Source organism: Scyliorhinus canicula, chromosome 11 (genome assembly GCF_902713615.1).
Source record: "Scyliorhinus canicula chromosome 11, sScyCan1.1, whole genome shotgun sequence".
Lineage (NCBI taxonomy): Eukaryota > Metazoa > Chordata > Chondrichthyes > Carcharhiniformes > Scyliorhinidae > Scyliorhinus > Scyliorhinus canicula.
Genome location: NC_052156.1, coordinates 68061341 through 68079245, shown reverse-complemented (window position 1 = coordinate 68079245; position 17905 = coordinate 68061341). Strand labels below are relative to the sequence as shown.

Below are 17905 nucleotides of genomic sequence, written 5' to 3'. Positions count from 1 at the left end.
GTGTGCTGACTAGGCGCAGTTTGCAAGTTTCCCACCATACCTACTGTGCATCGAATGAAGCTGACAGTTAAAAAGTTGTGTCCGTTCATCCTGTGAGGATTTGAGAGTCTCTCTGCATTTCCCTGAATACTTGGAAATTATTTTACATTTCATTTTTCGGATTTTATTTCATGATGACACTCATGTCAAAGTGAAGTAAGAACAACTGCAGTGGTTAAAGTGCGGGGGTGATAAATGAGCCCTATCCGAGACAGGGGGATGGAAAGAGCAAAAGAGAGAGTGGAGAAGGAGGGGAGGATGGGATAATATAAGGGATATGGAAATGCTGGAGTTAAGACAGGGAGACTGGCAAGTGGTCAGAGATTTGGTTAGGGTGGCCTTGCTCTCCTTCTGTGTGAGCTGGAATTCCAGCTCAAATGGGGATGGGGTTACAGTGAATTTCTCTTACCTCCTTCAGGTTCAGATTTTAATGTCATTCCAAACCATTAAGTGAAAGCAAGGAAAACAAAAACTGTAAAGACTACATAAAATCAAGAGGGCCATGCTTACAAGTTTCTACAAGTCGGCCTGTGATTGCTGACGTTCTATAATGATCTTCAGTGAAACTGGCCAAACCGCACCTTGATTTTGACTCTTGGAGGTTTTAAATGGATGTGTGGAAAGAGTGTGGAGCTCCTCGCTGACTCAGAGAGCAGGCCTGTGATGTTTAATCACCCAAGCCCCATGGACGTGTTTCTCAATGGATATGCTGAAACCTGCTCACTGCTAGAGTGCGTTTTCCGGCTGCTCAGTCAGAGGCCTATTATAACTTGAATTCATTTTTTTCTCCAAGATTACTCCATTTCATTGCTGGAAAAGGAAATTGCTTCTAAATGAATTATAAGGCCCGGAATCCCTTGAGACCTGCCCACTGGTTCTGCTGGAATACATGAGGGTGAGGAGGGATGTTTTCTTTCCAGCCAGCGCTGGAGGGCCACAGCACACCAAGCCAACAGGGCATGGAGAGGGATTGCTAAAATGGTCAGCCTCAGAAGCATCACTTTTAGAACCTGGATTCAGTGCAGGAAATGCTTCAATTATCTTGTGACAGTGGCATGACTTTTTCTCCATTCTCTCAATAACACAACATGGCATCAATTCTTTCCTCCTCCCATCACTGTCAGCAACTTTCTTCTCACCCTCCAGCAGAAGGCAGAATTTTTCACCTTACAAACACACGCTGTTCTTTCTTGTTTCTTCCACAGCAGCAACAAGCACCATTTTCTTCCCACTTGCCAGCCTTTTGATTTGCCTGCATATTGAAGCTACAAAGAATATTTTTCCCATTTTCCACATGTAAAGGTCAAGATGTGCTTTCTATAACTTGGCCATATCATTTCATCCTTCTGAAAATTAGCTCAATCCAAATAAGTTTATTCAGTTAATTACTGCCTTTGTGTCTCTGTCATTTTCTCGATTAACCCCTCACTTGTGTGTGCTATTTGAGAAAAAGCAATTAACAAAAGGGATTAGCTTTATCATTTTAGCTGAATTTAAACCGAGCCATATCTGGGCAATTTTGAAAATCATGAATAAATTCAAAGGGGTCAAGTTCAAACCACTTTGAATTTCAATTCCAATTTATGCTCCTTCCGTGCCTATATGATCATGGTTATGTTTAAATACGGCATTTTTATGGTATTTTGAATGAAACATCACTGTTTTATGCCGTTATTGCCTTCCTGGCACAATCATCATCGAAAGGTGTTCAGCAAATGTTTTCTTTTGTGGAGAAAGTTTATGTTGTTAGGTTTGAGTAACGTGGTTTGATATGATTTGTGACACTTTGACATGTTGTTTTAAAAAATAGAATTTGCCAATTTTTATTCATGAAGATAATTCCCCTTTGAAACTTGGGCGCTGAAAATCATCACAGAAAAGAAAATAAGGGGTTCAGTAATGGGATTTCCTTTTGCATCTTTAGTCTTTGAAAAATGTGATGAATAAGGACGTAAAGATAATTTATTTGCAGTGATGGAGAAATAGAATAGAATAGAATTTACAGTGCAGAAGGAGGCCATTCGGCCCATCGAGTCTGCACAGGCCCTTGGAAAGAGCACCCAACTTAAGCCCACATCTGTAACCCAGCAACCCTACCCAACCTCTTTGGGCACTAAGGGCAATTTAGCATGGGCAATCCACCTAACCTGTACATTTTTGGACTGTGGGAGGAAACCGGAGCTCCCGGAGGAAACCCACGCAGACACGGGGAGAACGTGCAAACTCCCCACAGACAATGACCCAAGCCAGGAATTGAACCTGGGACCCTGGAGCTGTGAAGTGACAGTGCTACCCACTTTGCTACCTTGCCACCCATAATAGGCAAGCGTGTTCTCTTTGTCTGCCTTTGTGACCATCTTCATTGCTTTCTCTTTCTGTACTTGCTTCTTGTTCTGAATTGCTGTCACAGGATTCAGTGTTCGTGACTCTTTCGGGTAAATTTAATACATAATCGCACCCCCCACCATCCACTACTGAGCCCTGTGGGAAGACTGTGTGAGGGTGGTTATGATGGATGAACCCTGCCTCCCGACCCCAGCATCCCAAACTGATTTATCTTTGGATTTAAGTCAACCTGACCTGTGCTCCACTGTGTTTACAGTTCATGTCCCCTTCAGAGTGGGGCAGAATCACATAATGGATTGTTGGAGTACAGCATTTATTTACTTGAATGCATTAGATAGATTGAAAAAGGCAACTTTCAGCAAGGGTTATAACTCAAAGGTTCTTTGTGCTGCCCTTACCTGAAGAGCAGCATCTAGTCTGAACGAAATGATAGGTCCTCCTGTATGTGTAATTCCTGTCTTGAAGCATTTCAGTGACATGTAAACATGATGCTGCATACCAAAATGGATCATTGTAAACTTTGGCAAATTTAAATTGCTATGAAATGATAAATGTTTTGGACTATAATTCTATTAAAAGATCCATTAATGAGTAATGCACGATAAAACAGGATGAAACGAAAGACCTGAGAGCCACCAAGCATGAAGTAAAAGCCTATCAATTACAGCATCAGTAATAAAATATAATTAGATAAGCATTAAAATAATATGTGAGCAATAATGGACAATATAATTATTGCAGAATATACAATGAGAGGCATCTGATTTTTCATTTTCACCGAGGGACTGTTAGAGGAAATTGACTGAATTGGATTGCATTGGAATTCCAAAAGGAATTCACATAATGAGAAACTGAATGTAAAATTCACAGTGGTCCGCTGAGAGCATTTTCAGACTTAAACTGAACAAAACGAAAACGAAGGAAACTGAGACTTTGATTTGTAGCTTTCTGCTGAAGAAAATTGAGGTGGAATGCAATTGTTTTTGGATGTAGAAATTTGTGTTTTGGACAAGTTTCAGAAATAAAATCTGGGTTAAACCTAACCAATTCCATGCACCAGAAAATGTGGCAGTCGCCAAATTGGTTAATACAACCCAGGTGGCTACCTGAAATTAATACTGCCTAATGCAAATATGTATAAGGGGCTGTGCATGTATTCGGACCCTTTTAGCAAATTGGTGTCCAGGAGTATTTGTTTCACTCATTCTTAAGTCTGTTTAGAAAAGATGGTTCAAACTTTTAGCAAGCAAGTGGAAGCAAGGATATTTAAAAGGATCCCCACTGCCATTAAGCTAAATATCAGGATAATTGTTCTTGGCAGCTGGGGATTTCGGTATCAATTCTCGGCTGCTTGGGTGACTTTGAAAAGTTTGTCATAATGAATAGCTGTTGGAGAGTTGCTTTTTGGCTGCAGTGTACTCTGTCACTTCTGTGCCTGCAGTAGTACTGGAAAAGATGCCAGTGTTGCTCGGATTGCCATTGAGACTGCAACAGCAGAAACCAACATGGCAGCACAGATCTGCATAGCCTCCAAAAAGATGACAATGGAGGATTTGAAGCTTTTGGGGGTTTTTTTGCAGCAGGATGTCTTATCTCAACATGACAAAGGAGCAGTGTATAAGAATGGTATGCTTCATCAGGTGGACCTGTGTCACCTGCTGCAGCAGGAATTGGAGATAAGCACCAGGATTCACAAAACACTGTCTGTGACAGGGATGGTCACACTCCTCATCCAGGCTGCAACAGATGACGAGCAATATTCATCATTTTTTTGTCCACAGGGCCATTGAAAGCTCAGAAATTAATTTTCCTATGGTTCCTGCCACAGAGTTACTCCTGCAGTATGACTTTATGATATCGGCTTGAATTGTTTCAAATATCAAGCTTTAATAAATATGTTGACAAGTAAAAGTATTATTATTCTTATCAAATGTTCTTTGGTATTATGTTAAATGAGACACAAACATGGAGGGTGTGCACATACCACACTGGCTGCGACAATTAGAGAAGGCCATTTCACAAGACTATCTGGAGGGCAATGTGGGATTGTTAATAAATATTGGCCTTACCAGTGACACCCACATCCCATGAACAAAAAAATGGTACAATCTGCCCCTTAGGACTGGAACGGTCAGCTCTGGCTCACTTGGCTGCCCGCCTTGCTATGATTTTTGATTGTCCTAAGATTTTTCTAACATTGTGCAGGTTGGATGGATTGGCCATGCTAAATTGCCCGAGTGTCCAGAGATTAGGTGGGGATACGGGGTTGCGAAGGAGTGAGCCAGGGTGGGTGCTCTTTCGGAGGTTTGGTGCAGACTCGATGGGCCAAATTGGCTCCTTCTGCACTCTATGGATTCCATGATTCAAAAGGAGAAGAAATTCTGGTCGTGATTTGCCGGTTGCGTCCCACCGGAATTGGGACGGGATGGGATCCAGCCACTAGATCCTGGGAGAGGCCTCTTCCAGGTTTCCCAATGGTCATTATGCCTGGGGAGATCTAACGAGATCTTGCGAGACCACGATCTGAATCCCACCCAGAATGGGCAGGTCCCAGACTTGCAGAATAAAGTGAGTTTAAAAGCACTGGATAAAAGCAAATTACTGCGGATGGTGGAATCTGAAACGAAAGAGAAAATGCGGGAAAATATCAGCAAGTCTGGCAGCATCTGTAGGGAGAAAAAAGAGCTAACGTTTCAAGTTCGATGACTCTTTGTCAAAGCGCACTTAACCCTGCTGAGGCAGATGGAACCGGCTCGTGGGATTCACAGGCCTCGCTGAGGAGACCCCGGCTATACGCCATTCAGCACTCATTGCGCACCTTGGTACTGCCTCCTGCCACCCTGGCATTGCCACCTGGGCATCCTACCAGTGCTACCCAAGGGCAGTGCCAGAATGCCAAGCAGCTATTTTGCCCTTGCTGGGCATCAGGCCCGGGGATGCTCTATCCGCATATGGTAGGGTGCAGAGGGGCTCGAGAACCCACTTATAGGCTGAGTTAGGGGGGTCTGTGTGTCATGTCGGGGGGGCGGGGGGGTCGAGAGTTAGGAGTGCCATTTAAAAATGACGTACCAATTTCTTCCTGAGGAGCTCCGTTCCCTGCCGGGGCCTGAAAACTCAAGAGTGCCATTCGTTAGCTGAGTCGTTCTAGGCATGACAAGCTCCAGGAATGACCCCTTAATCCCACCCAGAACTGACTTTTTTTGGTCAGATCACACTTTCTATCTTTATATTGTTCATCCACTAGGGATGTACACATCCTTGTTCCTATTCTCTGATATAAATGATCCCATCAGCATTAACTAACTGCAGGGGATGCACAGCCTCAACTCTTCATTTGTCTAGAGGTTCAGTCTGTGGTCTTCTGAGTAAGTTAGCTAAGTATTCGGTACTTGATGATAGTCAAATTCCACCAGTGAGAATAGTTTCCTAAGTTGGGTACGTGAGTCTACAAGCCATTAGTTTTCCCTGGGTAACAGTTATTTTTTTAACATTGGAATTATAGCCAAGCTGTTTTTAAGTTTGCAAAGCAACAAGACAAAGATTTCCCACCCCTTCCTTCATGATCTTCATGTTTTCCCTAGTTAAAATGCAGGAGCCAAATTATGCTGGGGTTCTTGACTATTTAAACTATGTTAATATATTAACACAGCCATCAAACAGGTGATGACTACTCTCTCCACAATATGACAGCTAATATGTGACCTTCCAAATGCAGGTTGGTGATTAATAGTAAAGAACTTTTGGATTTTCCCACATCACGGTCACTCCCCAGGTCTGCCTTTACATTGTCCAGCACTAATCCTCCCTATTTGGTAGTGGGAATGAGTTCCTGTCCTTGCAAGTTCAGTTGCTCTGTGAACCCAGGCAGTGAATAATGCAAGTCTGTGCCTAGTTTGCTGGCAGTAGTCTTGATGCCTTTATACAGTGCCAGCCTTGATCCGCCTTGTCTTTTACCTAGACCAGCATGTGGCAGGCTGGTTCCTGGGAAGTATTCCCTCTACACTTGGCTCATGGTTCATGGCTCTGTCCCAGGCACAGATGCTGATATAATGAAGGTCGCACACAAACCAGAGCTTACATTGAACAACATATAGCTGCCTTCAGGCAAAGATGAGGGTGCCTGTCCCAATCTGGAGATGTATTGCAGCATTAACCAGTTCTGAACTCCCTTTCCTATTCGCCAAAGTACATGTAGTGCCAGTGTGTGCTTGTGCTTGTTGAAGTATGGTTGAGCCAAGCTGCTTCATCACGGGTGCTGCTCTTTTCCAAATATTTAGCTGCTCAGCGCTCTACATTTTTTGAGAGTCATGGATGCAGATTCATAATGCATTATTCTTTTCTATGAGTCATCCTAATCAGAGGGTTTTTCACGATTAACATTCTGGAAATGTTGATCTTCCCTGCTGATCTTCGAATCAATAATTGTATCAGGTAACGGATTTATTTTGTGGAAATGCTGGATATAGTGTTGTTCTTTCTGCTACTTCATTCTTCCAGTTGGGAACAGTGTTTGCCAGTGGAAATAAGGTTATAAGCATAATAATAATAATAATAATCACTTATTGTCACAAGTAGGCTTCAATGAAGTTACTGTGAAAAGCCCCTAGTCGCGACATTCCGGCCTGTTTGGGGAGGCCGGTACGGGAATTGAACCCACTTTGCCGTGCGTTCTGCATTACAAGCTAGCTGTTTAGCCCACTGTGCTAAACCAGCCCCAGCATTATTTGCAGTCATTGCTTCCTTCCACAGACAAACAGTTCACATGAATCAAATTAAGTTTAACCAAAACCAGGAGGCCTGGTTAGTCTCAGGCTGTCATTTTGACTTAGATTGATGTATGCGTGCTGTCACAGTTCACAAGGCGTTACAGGGTTAAAAATGGCAGTGAAATACAGGGATATCCAAATCTTCCTGCTGTGATTTTTTTTTGAGACAGCCCATAAATAAGTATCCAACACTTACGGTTAATAGCTGCAAAATTATAAGATCCTTCCCATACATTAGTTGGAAAACACGTATGTGAACTTGTCACAGTTTGCATAATCTGGCCATTGAGGTTTGCAGTTTTCTCAATGCTTGTTGTAAAAAATATGTACTTTCCCTCAATCATTAACAGAAATTTCTGGTTAATCCCTTCTCCCTCTCTCCAATCTCTCCCTATCTCACCCAACTAAACTTGTAAAGAATAGAACATAATATGATCGCTAAAAGAACTGACAGAGAAGCTCCAACTGACAAGGGGGAACAAGTTACGGCGGATGCAAGTCAAAAACATCCTCCATAGCAAAGCAAGTACATACCCACAGGCACCACGACAAACACTACTAGTATAACTGTTAGGCGTGGGCAATGTAAGAGTGGGAAACTATGGGGACTTGTACGAGTGACTGTTGTGAAAAGCATGCTCCCCACTGGACGAGAGTACAGAAAAATGGGGGCAAGAGCTTGGGATCGACATTGAGTGGGGACTCTGGTGCGAAGCACTGAGCAGGGTCATCTCCACCTCCACATGCACAAGGCTAAGTCTAATGCAGCTGAAAGTGGTACACAGAGCACACTTAACCTGAACCCGAATGAGCATGTTCTTCTCAGAGGTGGAGGACAATGCAGATGGTACCAGGGAGGCCCAGCCAACCACACCCACATGATCTGAGCATGCCCCAGACATGTCAGGTTCTGGAGAGCCTTCTTTGAGGCAATATCCAAGGTTGTAAGGGTAAGGGTACCCAAAAGTAGCAGTCTTCAGGGTATCAGACCAGCCAGAACTTTTTATGGAGAGAGAGGCCGACACCCTTGCCTTTGCTTCCCTAATCGCCGACTGAAGAATCCTGCTTGGCTCATGTTCAACAACGCCACCCAAAGCTGTAGACTGGTTGGCAGACCTGTCGGAATTCCTCCAACTGGAGAAAATCAAATTCACCATCCGTGGGTTGGAAGAGGGCTTCCATGCGACCTAGAGGCCATTCACCAAACTGTTCCAGGACCAGTTTGTTGCCAACAGTCAATAGAACAAAGAGGAGGGTGGGCCCACAGAGAGACTACAAACAGCAAAGAAAAGGGAGGGGATAGGGAGAGCGGGGAAATAAAGAAGAACCTAGGCTGACCACATCCTACGTGGGGGCGGGGTGGAGATTGGAAGCAATGTCGATAAATTTTTCCAAATCCAGCTGAGAGGTTGAAGCTGCACTGATACAGTCATCAATGTAACGGAGGAAGAGTTGTGGCAGAGGATCGGAGTAAGTCTAGAACCAGGAATGTTCTATATACCCCACAAAAGGGAGACCTTTGGGTACCATATGGGCACAACATTTATGTGCAGGAAGTGAGACAAGTTAAAGGAGAAATTGCTGATTGAGAGAACGAGCTCAGCCAGGCAGAGGAGAGGAGTGGTGGATGGGAATTGTTCGGGTCATTGCTCAAGAAAGAAGAAGAGAACCCTGAGACACTCCTGGTGGTGGGATGGAGGTGTAGAGGGATTGGAAATCCATGGTTAGGGCCAGGAAATTGAAATGGTTGATGTGACGCAGGGCATTGTATGAATTTCGAACATAGATGGGAGGACTGGACAAGGGAAGTGAAATGGAGTCGAGATAGGAAGAAGCTAGTTGAATGGGGCTAGATCGGGCTGATATGATGGGTCTACCTGGGCAGTCCTCTTTGTGGATTTTGGGAAGCAGGTGGGAGCGAGCATTTAGTTGCTTTTATTAACTTTTTAAACTTATTAACTTTTACTTGTTTAGCTGTCCATTTTAAAATTGCTAATTGTCATGAGTAAGCTTCAATGAAGTTCTGGCGCCTGTCCGGCGAGGCTGGTACGGGAATCGAACCGTGCTACTGGCCTGCTTGGTCTGCTAAAGCCAGCAATTTAGCCTGGTGAGCTAAACCAGCCCCTTTTTTAGCTGTCTATTTTAAACAATTCACCAGATCCTTTTTCCTTTCTGTGTTTTACGAATAGCTGAAAATTTGCAATTCTTACTTGCTTTCGTAAATGAGTTTTCAAAATTGATATCAGATCTGTCTAAAATAATTTGACTGTTAGTTCTGGGGTTCAATGTTCTGGTCTTGAGCTGTGTTTGACTCTTGCCATGTTTTACTTTTCAGCTGTTCAAGTTTGGATTCTTGAAGTCAAACCAAATGAGGAAACCCTGAAGACCTGCAAGAAGTTGGTCTCCAATTTGTTTGGTGGTAATCTAAGACTGAACACCAAATAGCCTACAGTGTATCTCACACATTAGTTAGCAATCAACCTGAGCAAAGGACGCAAGGCAAGTTGAAAATTACAGATGTACAATAAGCTATATATTTCTTCAAATTGCTGTGTGGAGTTGTATCACTTGACAAAACGTTTCAAAGTCAAATTGCCCTTTTGGTAGTAATAAATTAGTAATACATTAGTTAGAAATAAATAATGTGGCAGTACAAAACAATGGCATGTGAGTGCTGAACCATCAGGCATGCCGTCCTTTTGAATGAGGAATAAAACTGAACACATGTCTATTTGTCCCAGTGAATGCTAAGCAATATAACTCTGAATGAAATTGTGAATAGTGGACTGACCATCTATGGTATTTTGGCATGCATTTCCTCCAAAAAGAAGATATAAAAATACTCTTGCTGTGTTTTCTGACCCAAGATGGTGTGCAAGAACATGAGTCTAAGTGGGTCAAAAAATTCAAATAAGTAAAGGAAAATATGTTAATTTGTGATTCCAAAATTCTTAACAGTACACCAATGTTATTTCCCAAACCACCACCTGTGATAGAAAACGGAACCGTGTACAATGATATAGGAATGAATAGAACTTGAGACTTTCCTTCTTTTCCATTGCACAAATTAAAGGCCTGCTTGTTTTGCCAGCATGGTGTGCAAATAGATATTAATGACATTTACCCGGGATGATATTTTATTGTCAGGCATGCGGTAGGTTGTATTGTCTTATGAGTTACTGATGAGTAAATTTACATTTATTGCCATTTTTACTGTTTACCTTATGTTAGCAATTTGTTTAACAAGGTTGTTTGCACATAATTGCACTTGTAAATGATAGCATCTCGTTAAACTATGACAATAAAAGTACGACATAGAAAAACATAAAGTACTCAAATATGTAATAATTAGCTTTTCAATGGATTTACTTGCGCAAGTGAATAAGCAGAAATGTTACTGGTTGTCTGTCCAGCACGTCAAGGACCTGCCTGATGAAAACCATGAGGTCCCAGGCTTCATGCTGTGTCAGATAATCTCACTTGCTGCACTGATCTATAGGCAGCAGTGGGCTAAAGTCATCCAGATTTTTTGCCCTAGGTTGCTAACCTATGTCTGCTGCTGTAAAGTGGAGATGCTAGGTCAACTCAATGGACCACATCCAGCATCATTTGAGCAAGTATATCCATGAGCTATGTTAGATATACATAGACAGATCCGATTAGGTGAAACTGGAAATAGACCAACATATTGTGATTTAAAAAAAATTAATATCTGTCAATTTTTTTTGAAAGGACCTCTCTTCTATGGTCTCCGATGCCAAAATCGCATTCAGCGATCGGCCAGAGAATTGCCGAAATCGGGGGCGGCGCCGCTTTTGCGATGCTCTTCCCCCATCCAAAACAGCATACTCACAGAGTACGCCGTATGCTATCGGGACTTCCTCATGACGTCACCCGAGGCCCTCCCCGATGGGTCGAGTTCCCAATGGTGTGTGTCACTCATGCTATTTATTTTTGTGAACCCGGCGTGGCAGCTGCGGACTGAGTCCAGCCCCGCTACCGTCGCGTGGGAGACGTTCCGCGGTTGGGGGGGGGCTTTGGTAGGGGCAGGGGGCACTGGTGGGGAGTGGACCAGGGGTGGCGAGCCTGGTCAAAGGGCGGCAGTTTTTGGCAGGCTGGATCCGCGTGCAGGCCGTTGCCGTGCGCATGCTGGGCCACGGACTCGGCAATCCTCCGCCGTATCTGCAGCTAAAGCCGGGGGCTTTATGCTGCGTGCCTGCTAGGCCCCCATCACAGAGAGGATCGCTGCAGCTTTTGCACCATTTAACAGGCTGTGGTAAACACGGTACTGAATTGTATGGCATTGTATTGTATTGTGCATGCCTGGGCTTGTCCAGGCTGGCTCCGCCTGTGTCTCCTCCACTCGGGCTTATGTATAAAGGTGGCAAGTCTCCGCCTCCGACCAGTTTGGGTCCAGAGGCAGCAGGCAAGCTGTTTAGTGTAAAAAAGCCTTAGTTACGTTCATCACTCATCGTGTGTTATTGATGTATCAATTTAATACACTAAACTCCTAAAGATGAACTCATCAATCAAGCCTGATCGCTTGGAGCTGGACCCACAGGCAGCCGACGCTACAGAAACGTTTGAACACTGGCTAAGCTGCTTCGAAGTGTACCTCGCATCCTTCGCTGAAGACTTCACAGACCTCCAGAAGAAGCAGATCCTCCATGCAGGGGTGAGCCCAAGAGTCTTTCTCCTCATCAGGGACGCCCCCTTGTACACGGAGGCAATAACGCTGCTAAAAGGACACTACGTGAAATCTGTTAACGAGGTGTATGCTATGCACCTCCTCGCCACGAGACGGCAACGCCCTGGGGAATCACTTGCAGAATTCCTGCGTGCCTTGCGCATACTCTGCCGGAACTGTGACTGCCGGGCGATATCGGCTACCCAGCACGCGGAGCTGCTGATCAGGGATGCTTATGTCGCGGGCATGAACTCTAACTATATCCGCCAGCGATTACTAGAAGGGGGGGACACCTGGCCTCCCAGAGACAGTACAACTCTCCAACTCGCTGGAGGTGGCCTCCCAGAACATGGGGCAGCCATCAACCGACCCGGGTGCGACGCCAGCCTGCGCCGCGCAGCGGCCCGCCAATGCCGGAGGCCCGAGGTGCTACTTCTGCGGCCAGATTAATCACCCCCGACAGCGCTGCCCTGCACGGAACACAACTTGTAACGGCTGTGGGAATAAAGGCCACTTTGCAAATGTCTGTCAGGCCCGATCCCTCCTAAACCTTCTAGGCCCAGCAGCGCTGCCTGCTGCCTGTCGGGGCCGCCCCCAGCCGCTGCGCCACCTGCCATGGGCGCCGCCATCTTCGCCGCCATCTTCATTTTCGGCCGCCACGTGCAACCCATGGGGGCCACCATCTTGGACATCATCGCCTCTGCCACACACCATGCGCGACCCATGGGGGCCGCCATCTTGGGACCACTCCACAGCCTCCCAGGAGCCCAGCTTGCCCAACCGTACATTGGCCACCGCTACCTCCAACCGGCCTACCCATCACCTTCCGAAGCTCGTCTGCATCACGCTTGACCAGTCCCGGCCGCACCACCTTACGAAGTCCACGCAGTAGAAATCCGGGGTACTGTGTCGCGACCCTTACTGTACAAGGCATAGAATACACCAACTTTAAGCTCTACGTCCTCCCCCATCTCTGCGCTGTCCTATTACTGGGGCTCGACTTCCAGTGCCATCTCTAGAGCCTTACCTTAAAGTTCGGCAGACCCCGCCCCCCCTCACCGTCTGTAGCCTCGCGACCCTTAAGGTTGCCCCACCCATCCTCTTTGCAAACCTCACCCTGGACTGTAAGTCCGTCGCTACCAGAAGAAGATGCTACAGTGCCCAGGACAGGGCCTTTATCAGGTCGGAGGTCCAGCGACTCCTGCGAGAGGGGATCATTGACGCTAGTAACAGCCCCTGGAGAGCCCAAGTGGTGGTTGTCAAGACTGGGGAAAAGCACCAGATGGTCATCGATTACAGCCGGACCATTAACCGGTACACGCAGCTCGATGCGTAGCCCCTCCCCCGCATATCTGATACGGTCAATCAGATTGCGCAGTATCGAGTCTTCTCCAGAATCGACTTGAAGTCCGCGTACCACCAGCTCCCTATCCGCCCGGAGGACAGCCAATACACTGCCTTCGAGGCACATGGCCGCCTCTACCACTTCCTCAGGGTCCCCTTCAGCGTCACCAACGGGGTCTCGGTCTTCTAAAGAGAAATGGACCGAATGGTTGACCAGTACAGGCTGCGGGCCACGTTCCCATACTTGGACAATGTCACCATCTCCGGCCATGACAGACAGGACCATGACGAGAATCTCCGGCGCTTCCTCCACACCGCTAAACTCCTGAACCTAACCTATAATAGAAAAGATCCGCACAAACCGCCTGGTCATCCTCGGCTACATCGTGGAACACGGAGTGCTAGGGCCCGACCCCCTCCCCCACTGCCCTAAGGCCCTGAAGAGATGCCTGGGGTTCTTCTCGTACTATGCCCAGTGGGTCCCCAACTATGCGGACAAGGCCCGTCCACTGATCAAATCCACCCTTATTCCCCTGACGGCTGAGGCCTGACTGACCTTCAATCGCATCAAGGCAGATATCGCCAAAGCTGCAATGTCCATCCCATTCCAAGTGGAGAGCGATGCGTCGGACTTTGCTCTGGCCGCTACACTCAACCAGGCGGGCAGGCCCGTGGCTTTCTTCTCCCTTCCTCTCCATGCCTCCGAAACTCGACACTCCCCCGTCGAAAAGGAAGCCCAAGCCATCGTAGAAGCTGTGAGACATTGGAGGCATTACCTGGCCGGCAGGCGATTCACTCTCTTCACTGACCAACGGTCGGTTGCCACCTACAGCTATGATATCTTGTATCGACCCGGGAAGCTCAATGAGCCCCCAGATGCCCTCTCCCGCGGTACGTGTGCCAACGCACAGGTAGACTGACACCGGGCCCTCCACAACGATCTCTGTCACCGGGGGTCACCCGTTCTTTTCACTTCATCAAGGCTCGCAACCTGCCTTACTCCATCGAGGCGGTCAGGTCCATAACCAGGAACTGTCAGGTCTGTGCAGAGTGCAAACCGCACTTCTATCGGCCAGACAGAGCGCACCTGGTAAAGGCCTCCCGCCCCATTGAGCGCCTCAGCATCGACTTCAAAGGGCCCCTCCCCTCCACTGATCGTAACGTGTACTTCCTCAACATTGTTGATGAGTACTCAAGATTCCCCTTCGCTATCCCCTGCTTTGGCATGACCTCTGCCTCCGTCATCAAGGCCCTGCAGTCTTTTTACCCTGTTCTGGTTCCCCGCCTACATCCACCGTGATCGGGGCTCATCCTTTATGAGTGATGAGTTGCGTTAGTTCCTGCTCAGCAAAGGCATCGCCTCCAGCAGGATGACCAGTTATGACTCCCAGGGAAACGGACAGGTGGAGAGGGAGAACGTGACGGCCTGGAAGGCCGTCCTTCTGGCCCTACGGTCTAGAAGTCTCCCAGTCTCCCGCTGGCAGGAGGTCCTCCCCGATGCGCTTCACTCCATCCGGTTGCTCACATGTACAGCCATCAACGAGACTCCTCATGTTTGCCTTCCGCAAACCTTTGGGGTCTCGCTTCTGTCCTGGTTGACAGTCCCAAGGCCCGTCCTTCTCTGGCAGCATCCGAGGGGTCATAAAACCGACCCCCTCGTCGAGAAGATCCTGCTCCTCCATGCAAGCCCACAATATGCCTACATGGCACACCAGGACGAGCGGCAGGACACGGTCTCCCTTCAGGATTTGGCACCTGCAGGTTCCCCAGTGACCATCACCACCACCCCCCACCCTACACCATCTTCCCCCACCGCTGCCCACCTCCCTCGCGAACTAACACCAGCAGGCCTACCGGCAACAGGCACCACCACCTGCGCCCATACACCCCATTCGCCGACTCAACATCTGGGTAAAGAAAAAGAAGACAACACGCTCCCGGATGCGCAGGGCTCGACACCGGCGCGAACACCACAGCCGGGACTGAGGCAATCACGGCGGAAGGTCAAAGCCCCTGACAGACTTGACCTTTAAGACCACTTCTATCCCGCCGGACTGTTTTTAAACAGGGGTGAATGTGGTAAACCACGGTATTGCATTGTATGGCATTGTATTGTATTGTGCATGCCTGGGCTTGCCCAGGCTGGCTCCGCCTGTGTCTCCTCCCCTCGGGCTTTTGTATAAAGGTGGCAAGTCTCCACCTCTGACCCAGTTTGGGTCCAGAGGCAGGAGGCTTGCTGTTTAGTGTATTAAAGCCTCACTAATGTTCATCACTCGTCATGTTTTATTGATGGTATATCACAGGCGTAAAATGCCATGGTTCCCACATCGGCGTCAGCACTTAGTCTTCAAATCGGAGAATCCAGCCCCTCATGTCTGGACTGAGATTTAGCTTATGCTAAAGCTACATCAGATCAAATTTTTTTGACTAATACATAAGTTAATGTATTAAAGCTTATCATTTCTAAAAAAAGGCAGTCTTGGCTAACTCATTGGAGGCATCCTGCTGGGAAGTTTCCTTTTTCAGATCTGTTCAAATTGAGTAAAGCACTCACCAAACAGCATCTACTTCCTGTCCAGCCTGATGTTTAAATAATTACGATTGATTCCTAATCTGGATTTAGAAAGTTATGCTTTTGTCTGAAAGTGCCAAATGTTACCTGAGCTGGCTATATTTTTTTCAGCCTTTTTACACAGGTTAAGCCTATTTCACTGGGATGTGATTGAACCAGATGAAGGCTAAAACATGTTCTCTACAAGAGACATCAAATGACTCATTTCACCTCTATTCTTCTTTCCCCTTCTCTTTGCGTTCTCCTCTTCTCTCTTGTTTGGTTCTCTCTGAACCTGCTGTACTAATACTGCTTTCTCAGCCAGTGTGGAAACTAAAACAAATGACATTGGGCCAGAATTTCTGTGGAGTGGCAGTCACCGTTAGATTGGCGCTCCGCTGCTTTTCTGTTCAGTTAATCTGCAGCTGCACATTCCTTACTCAAGATCTCCAAGCTAGGCCTGCTGAGAAGCGGCAGCATAGCTACTCCTGTAGTCCTTCAGGGTTGTTCATAACTATCAAAGTCGGTGAAAACACTCTTTTAGCACACTCACTGCTGTAAACACCATGGGCGAGATTCTCCGCAAATGCGGAGAATCGTAAAGGCTGCCGTGGGACAGGCCGTGACCCACGGCAGCCTTCACGGCCACTTCCGGGGCCGATTCTCCCCCCCGGGCGGGGCTAGGAACGCGGCCCCGTGCGTCACGGCGACGCAGCTTTGACGTCGGTCGTCAAGGCCGCACATCAAGCGTCATAGCGGCTGACACGGCCGATGACGTCAGCCGCGCATGCGCAGGTTGCACAACGGCAACCCGCGCATGCGCAGTTGCCGTCTTTCTCCTCAGACACCCGGCAAGACGTGGCGGCTTGATCTTGCCGGGCGGCGGAGGGGAAAGAGTGCGTCTGTTTTGGACGCTGGCCCGACGATTGGTGGGCACCGATCGCGGGCCTGTCCCCTCCCGAGCACAGACGTGGTGCTCCCGTGCCAATTGGGCCTCTAGATGCCCCAAACGGGCATCTGGCGCCCGTTTCACGACGGCAGCGAGCAGGTGTGTTTGCTGCCGTGGTGAAACAGGCGTGAAGGCCCGGCCGCTCGGCCCATCGGCTCGGAGAATCGCGCCGATTCATGGCGTGGGTCGGGCGTGGGGGGGGGGGGAGAATAGCGGGAGGGCATGAACAATGTCGGGTAGCCCTCCCGCTATTCTCCCACCCAGCGTGGGGGGCGAAGAATCGCGCCCCACGCGATTTGGGCAGCAGGGTAGCATGGTGGTTAGTATAAATGCTTCACAGCTCCAAGGTCCCAGGTTCGATTCCCGGCTGGGTCACTGTCTGTGTGGAGTCTGCACGTCCTCCCCCTGTGTGCGTGGGTTTCCTCCGGGTGCTCCGGTTTCCTCCCACAGTGCAAAGATGTGTGGGTTAGGTGGATTGGCCATGCTAAATTGCCCGTAGTGTCCTAATAAAAGTAAGGTTAAGGGAGGGGTTGTTGGGTTACGGGTATATGGTGGATACGTGGGTTTGAGTAGGGTGATCATGGCTCGGCACAACATTGAGGGCCGAAGGGCCTGTTCTGTGCTGTACTGTTCTATGTTCTATGTTCTATATGCTTAAAGGTTCCAGCAACTTTGAGAAGCCAGGAAGAAAGTAAATGTGTAAGGTAAGTCGATGTGAGGTTAGGGTGAATGAGGGGATTAGGGTGGTTTATAGCGTTTCGGGGAGTGGGGTGGTTAGGGGAGGGATTTGGGGTAGTTGAGTGGTCTGGGGTCAGGGGGGCTGTAAGCTGGGGTAGTCGGCGTGGGACAGCCTGTGTTGGGGGGGGGGACGGAGAGGGAGGGGATGTCGTGAATCATCAGGGGTACCTGGGCCATTGTCAAATTGTCCATGAAAATCAGATTGGCTATCTGCGATACTTACTTATCCTGTAAGTATCTCTGTTGCTGTCCAGTTCTCTCAAACATTTTCTTTCTGTGACTATCTTTCTCTTCCCAGTAGCTCTCAAATGCATTCCCATGTTTCACACTGTACCTTTTTTTAATGCCATCATGCTCTTTCTGTCAACCTGTTCCACTGCTTGTCTCCTACACATCTGTATGTTTTTTGTTGTTTATTAATACACCACATAGTAAGTTAGTTATTACGTAATTTCCAAAATGCACTGCTTTTTAAAAGAAAACGA

At 47.5% G+C, this 17905-nt stretch overlaps 1 protein-coding gene across 10 annotated transcripts in view; it reads left to right on the top strand.

Moving 5' to 3' along the window:
- Window positions 1–17905, top strand: part of chl1b (cell adhesion molecule L1-like b) — a 1165941-nt gene that overhangs the window by 372031 nt on the left and 776005 nt on the right. For all 10 annotated transcript variants that reach the window (XM_038810694.1, XM_038810698.1, XM_038810699.1 and 7 more), the window contains one exon: window positions 9487–9650. The gene's annotated coding sequence lies outside the window, so the exon portion shown is untranslated. The remainder of the gene's footprint in view (window positions 1–9486; window positions 9651–17905) is intronic.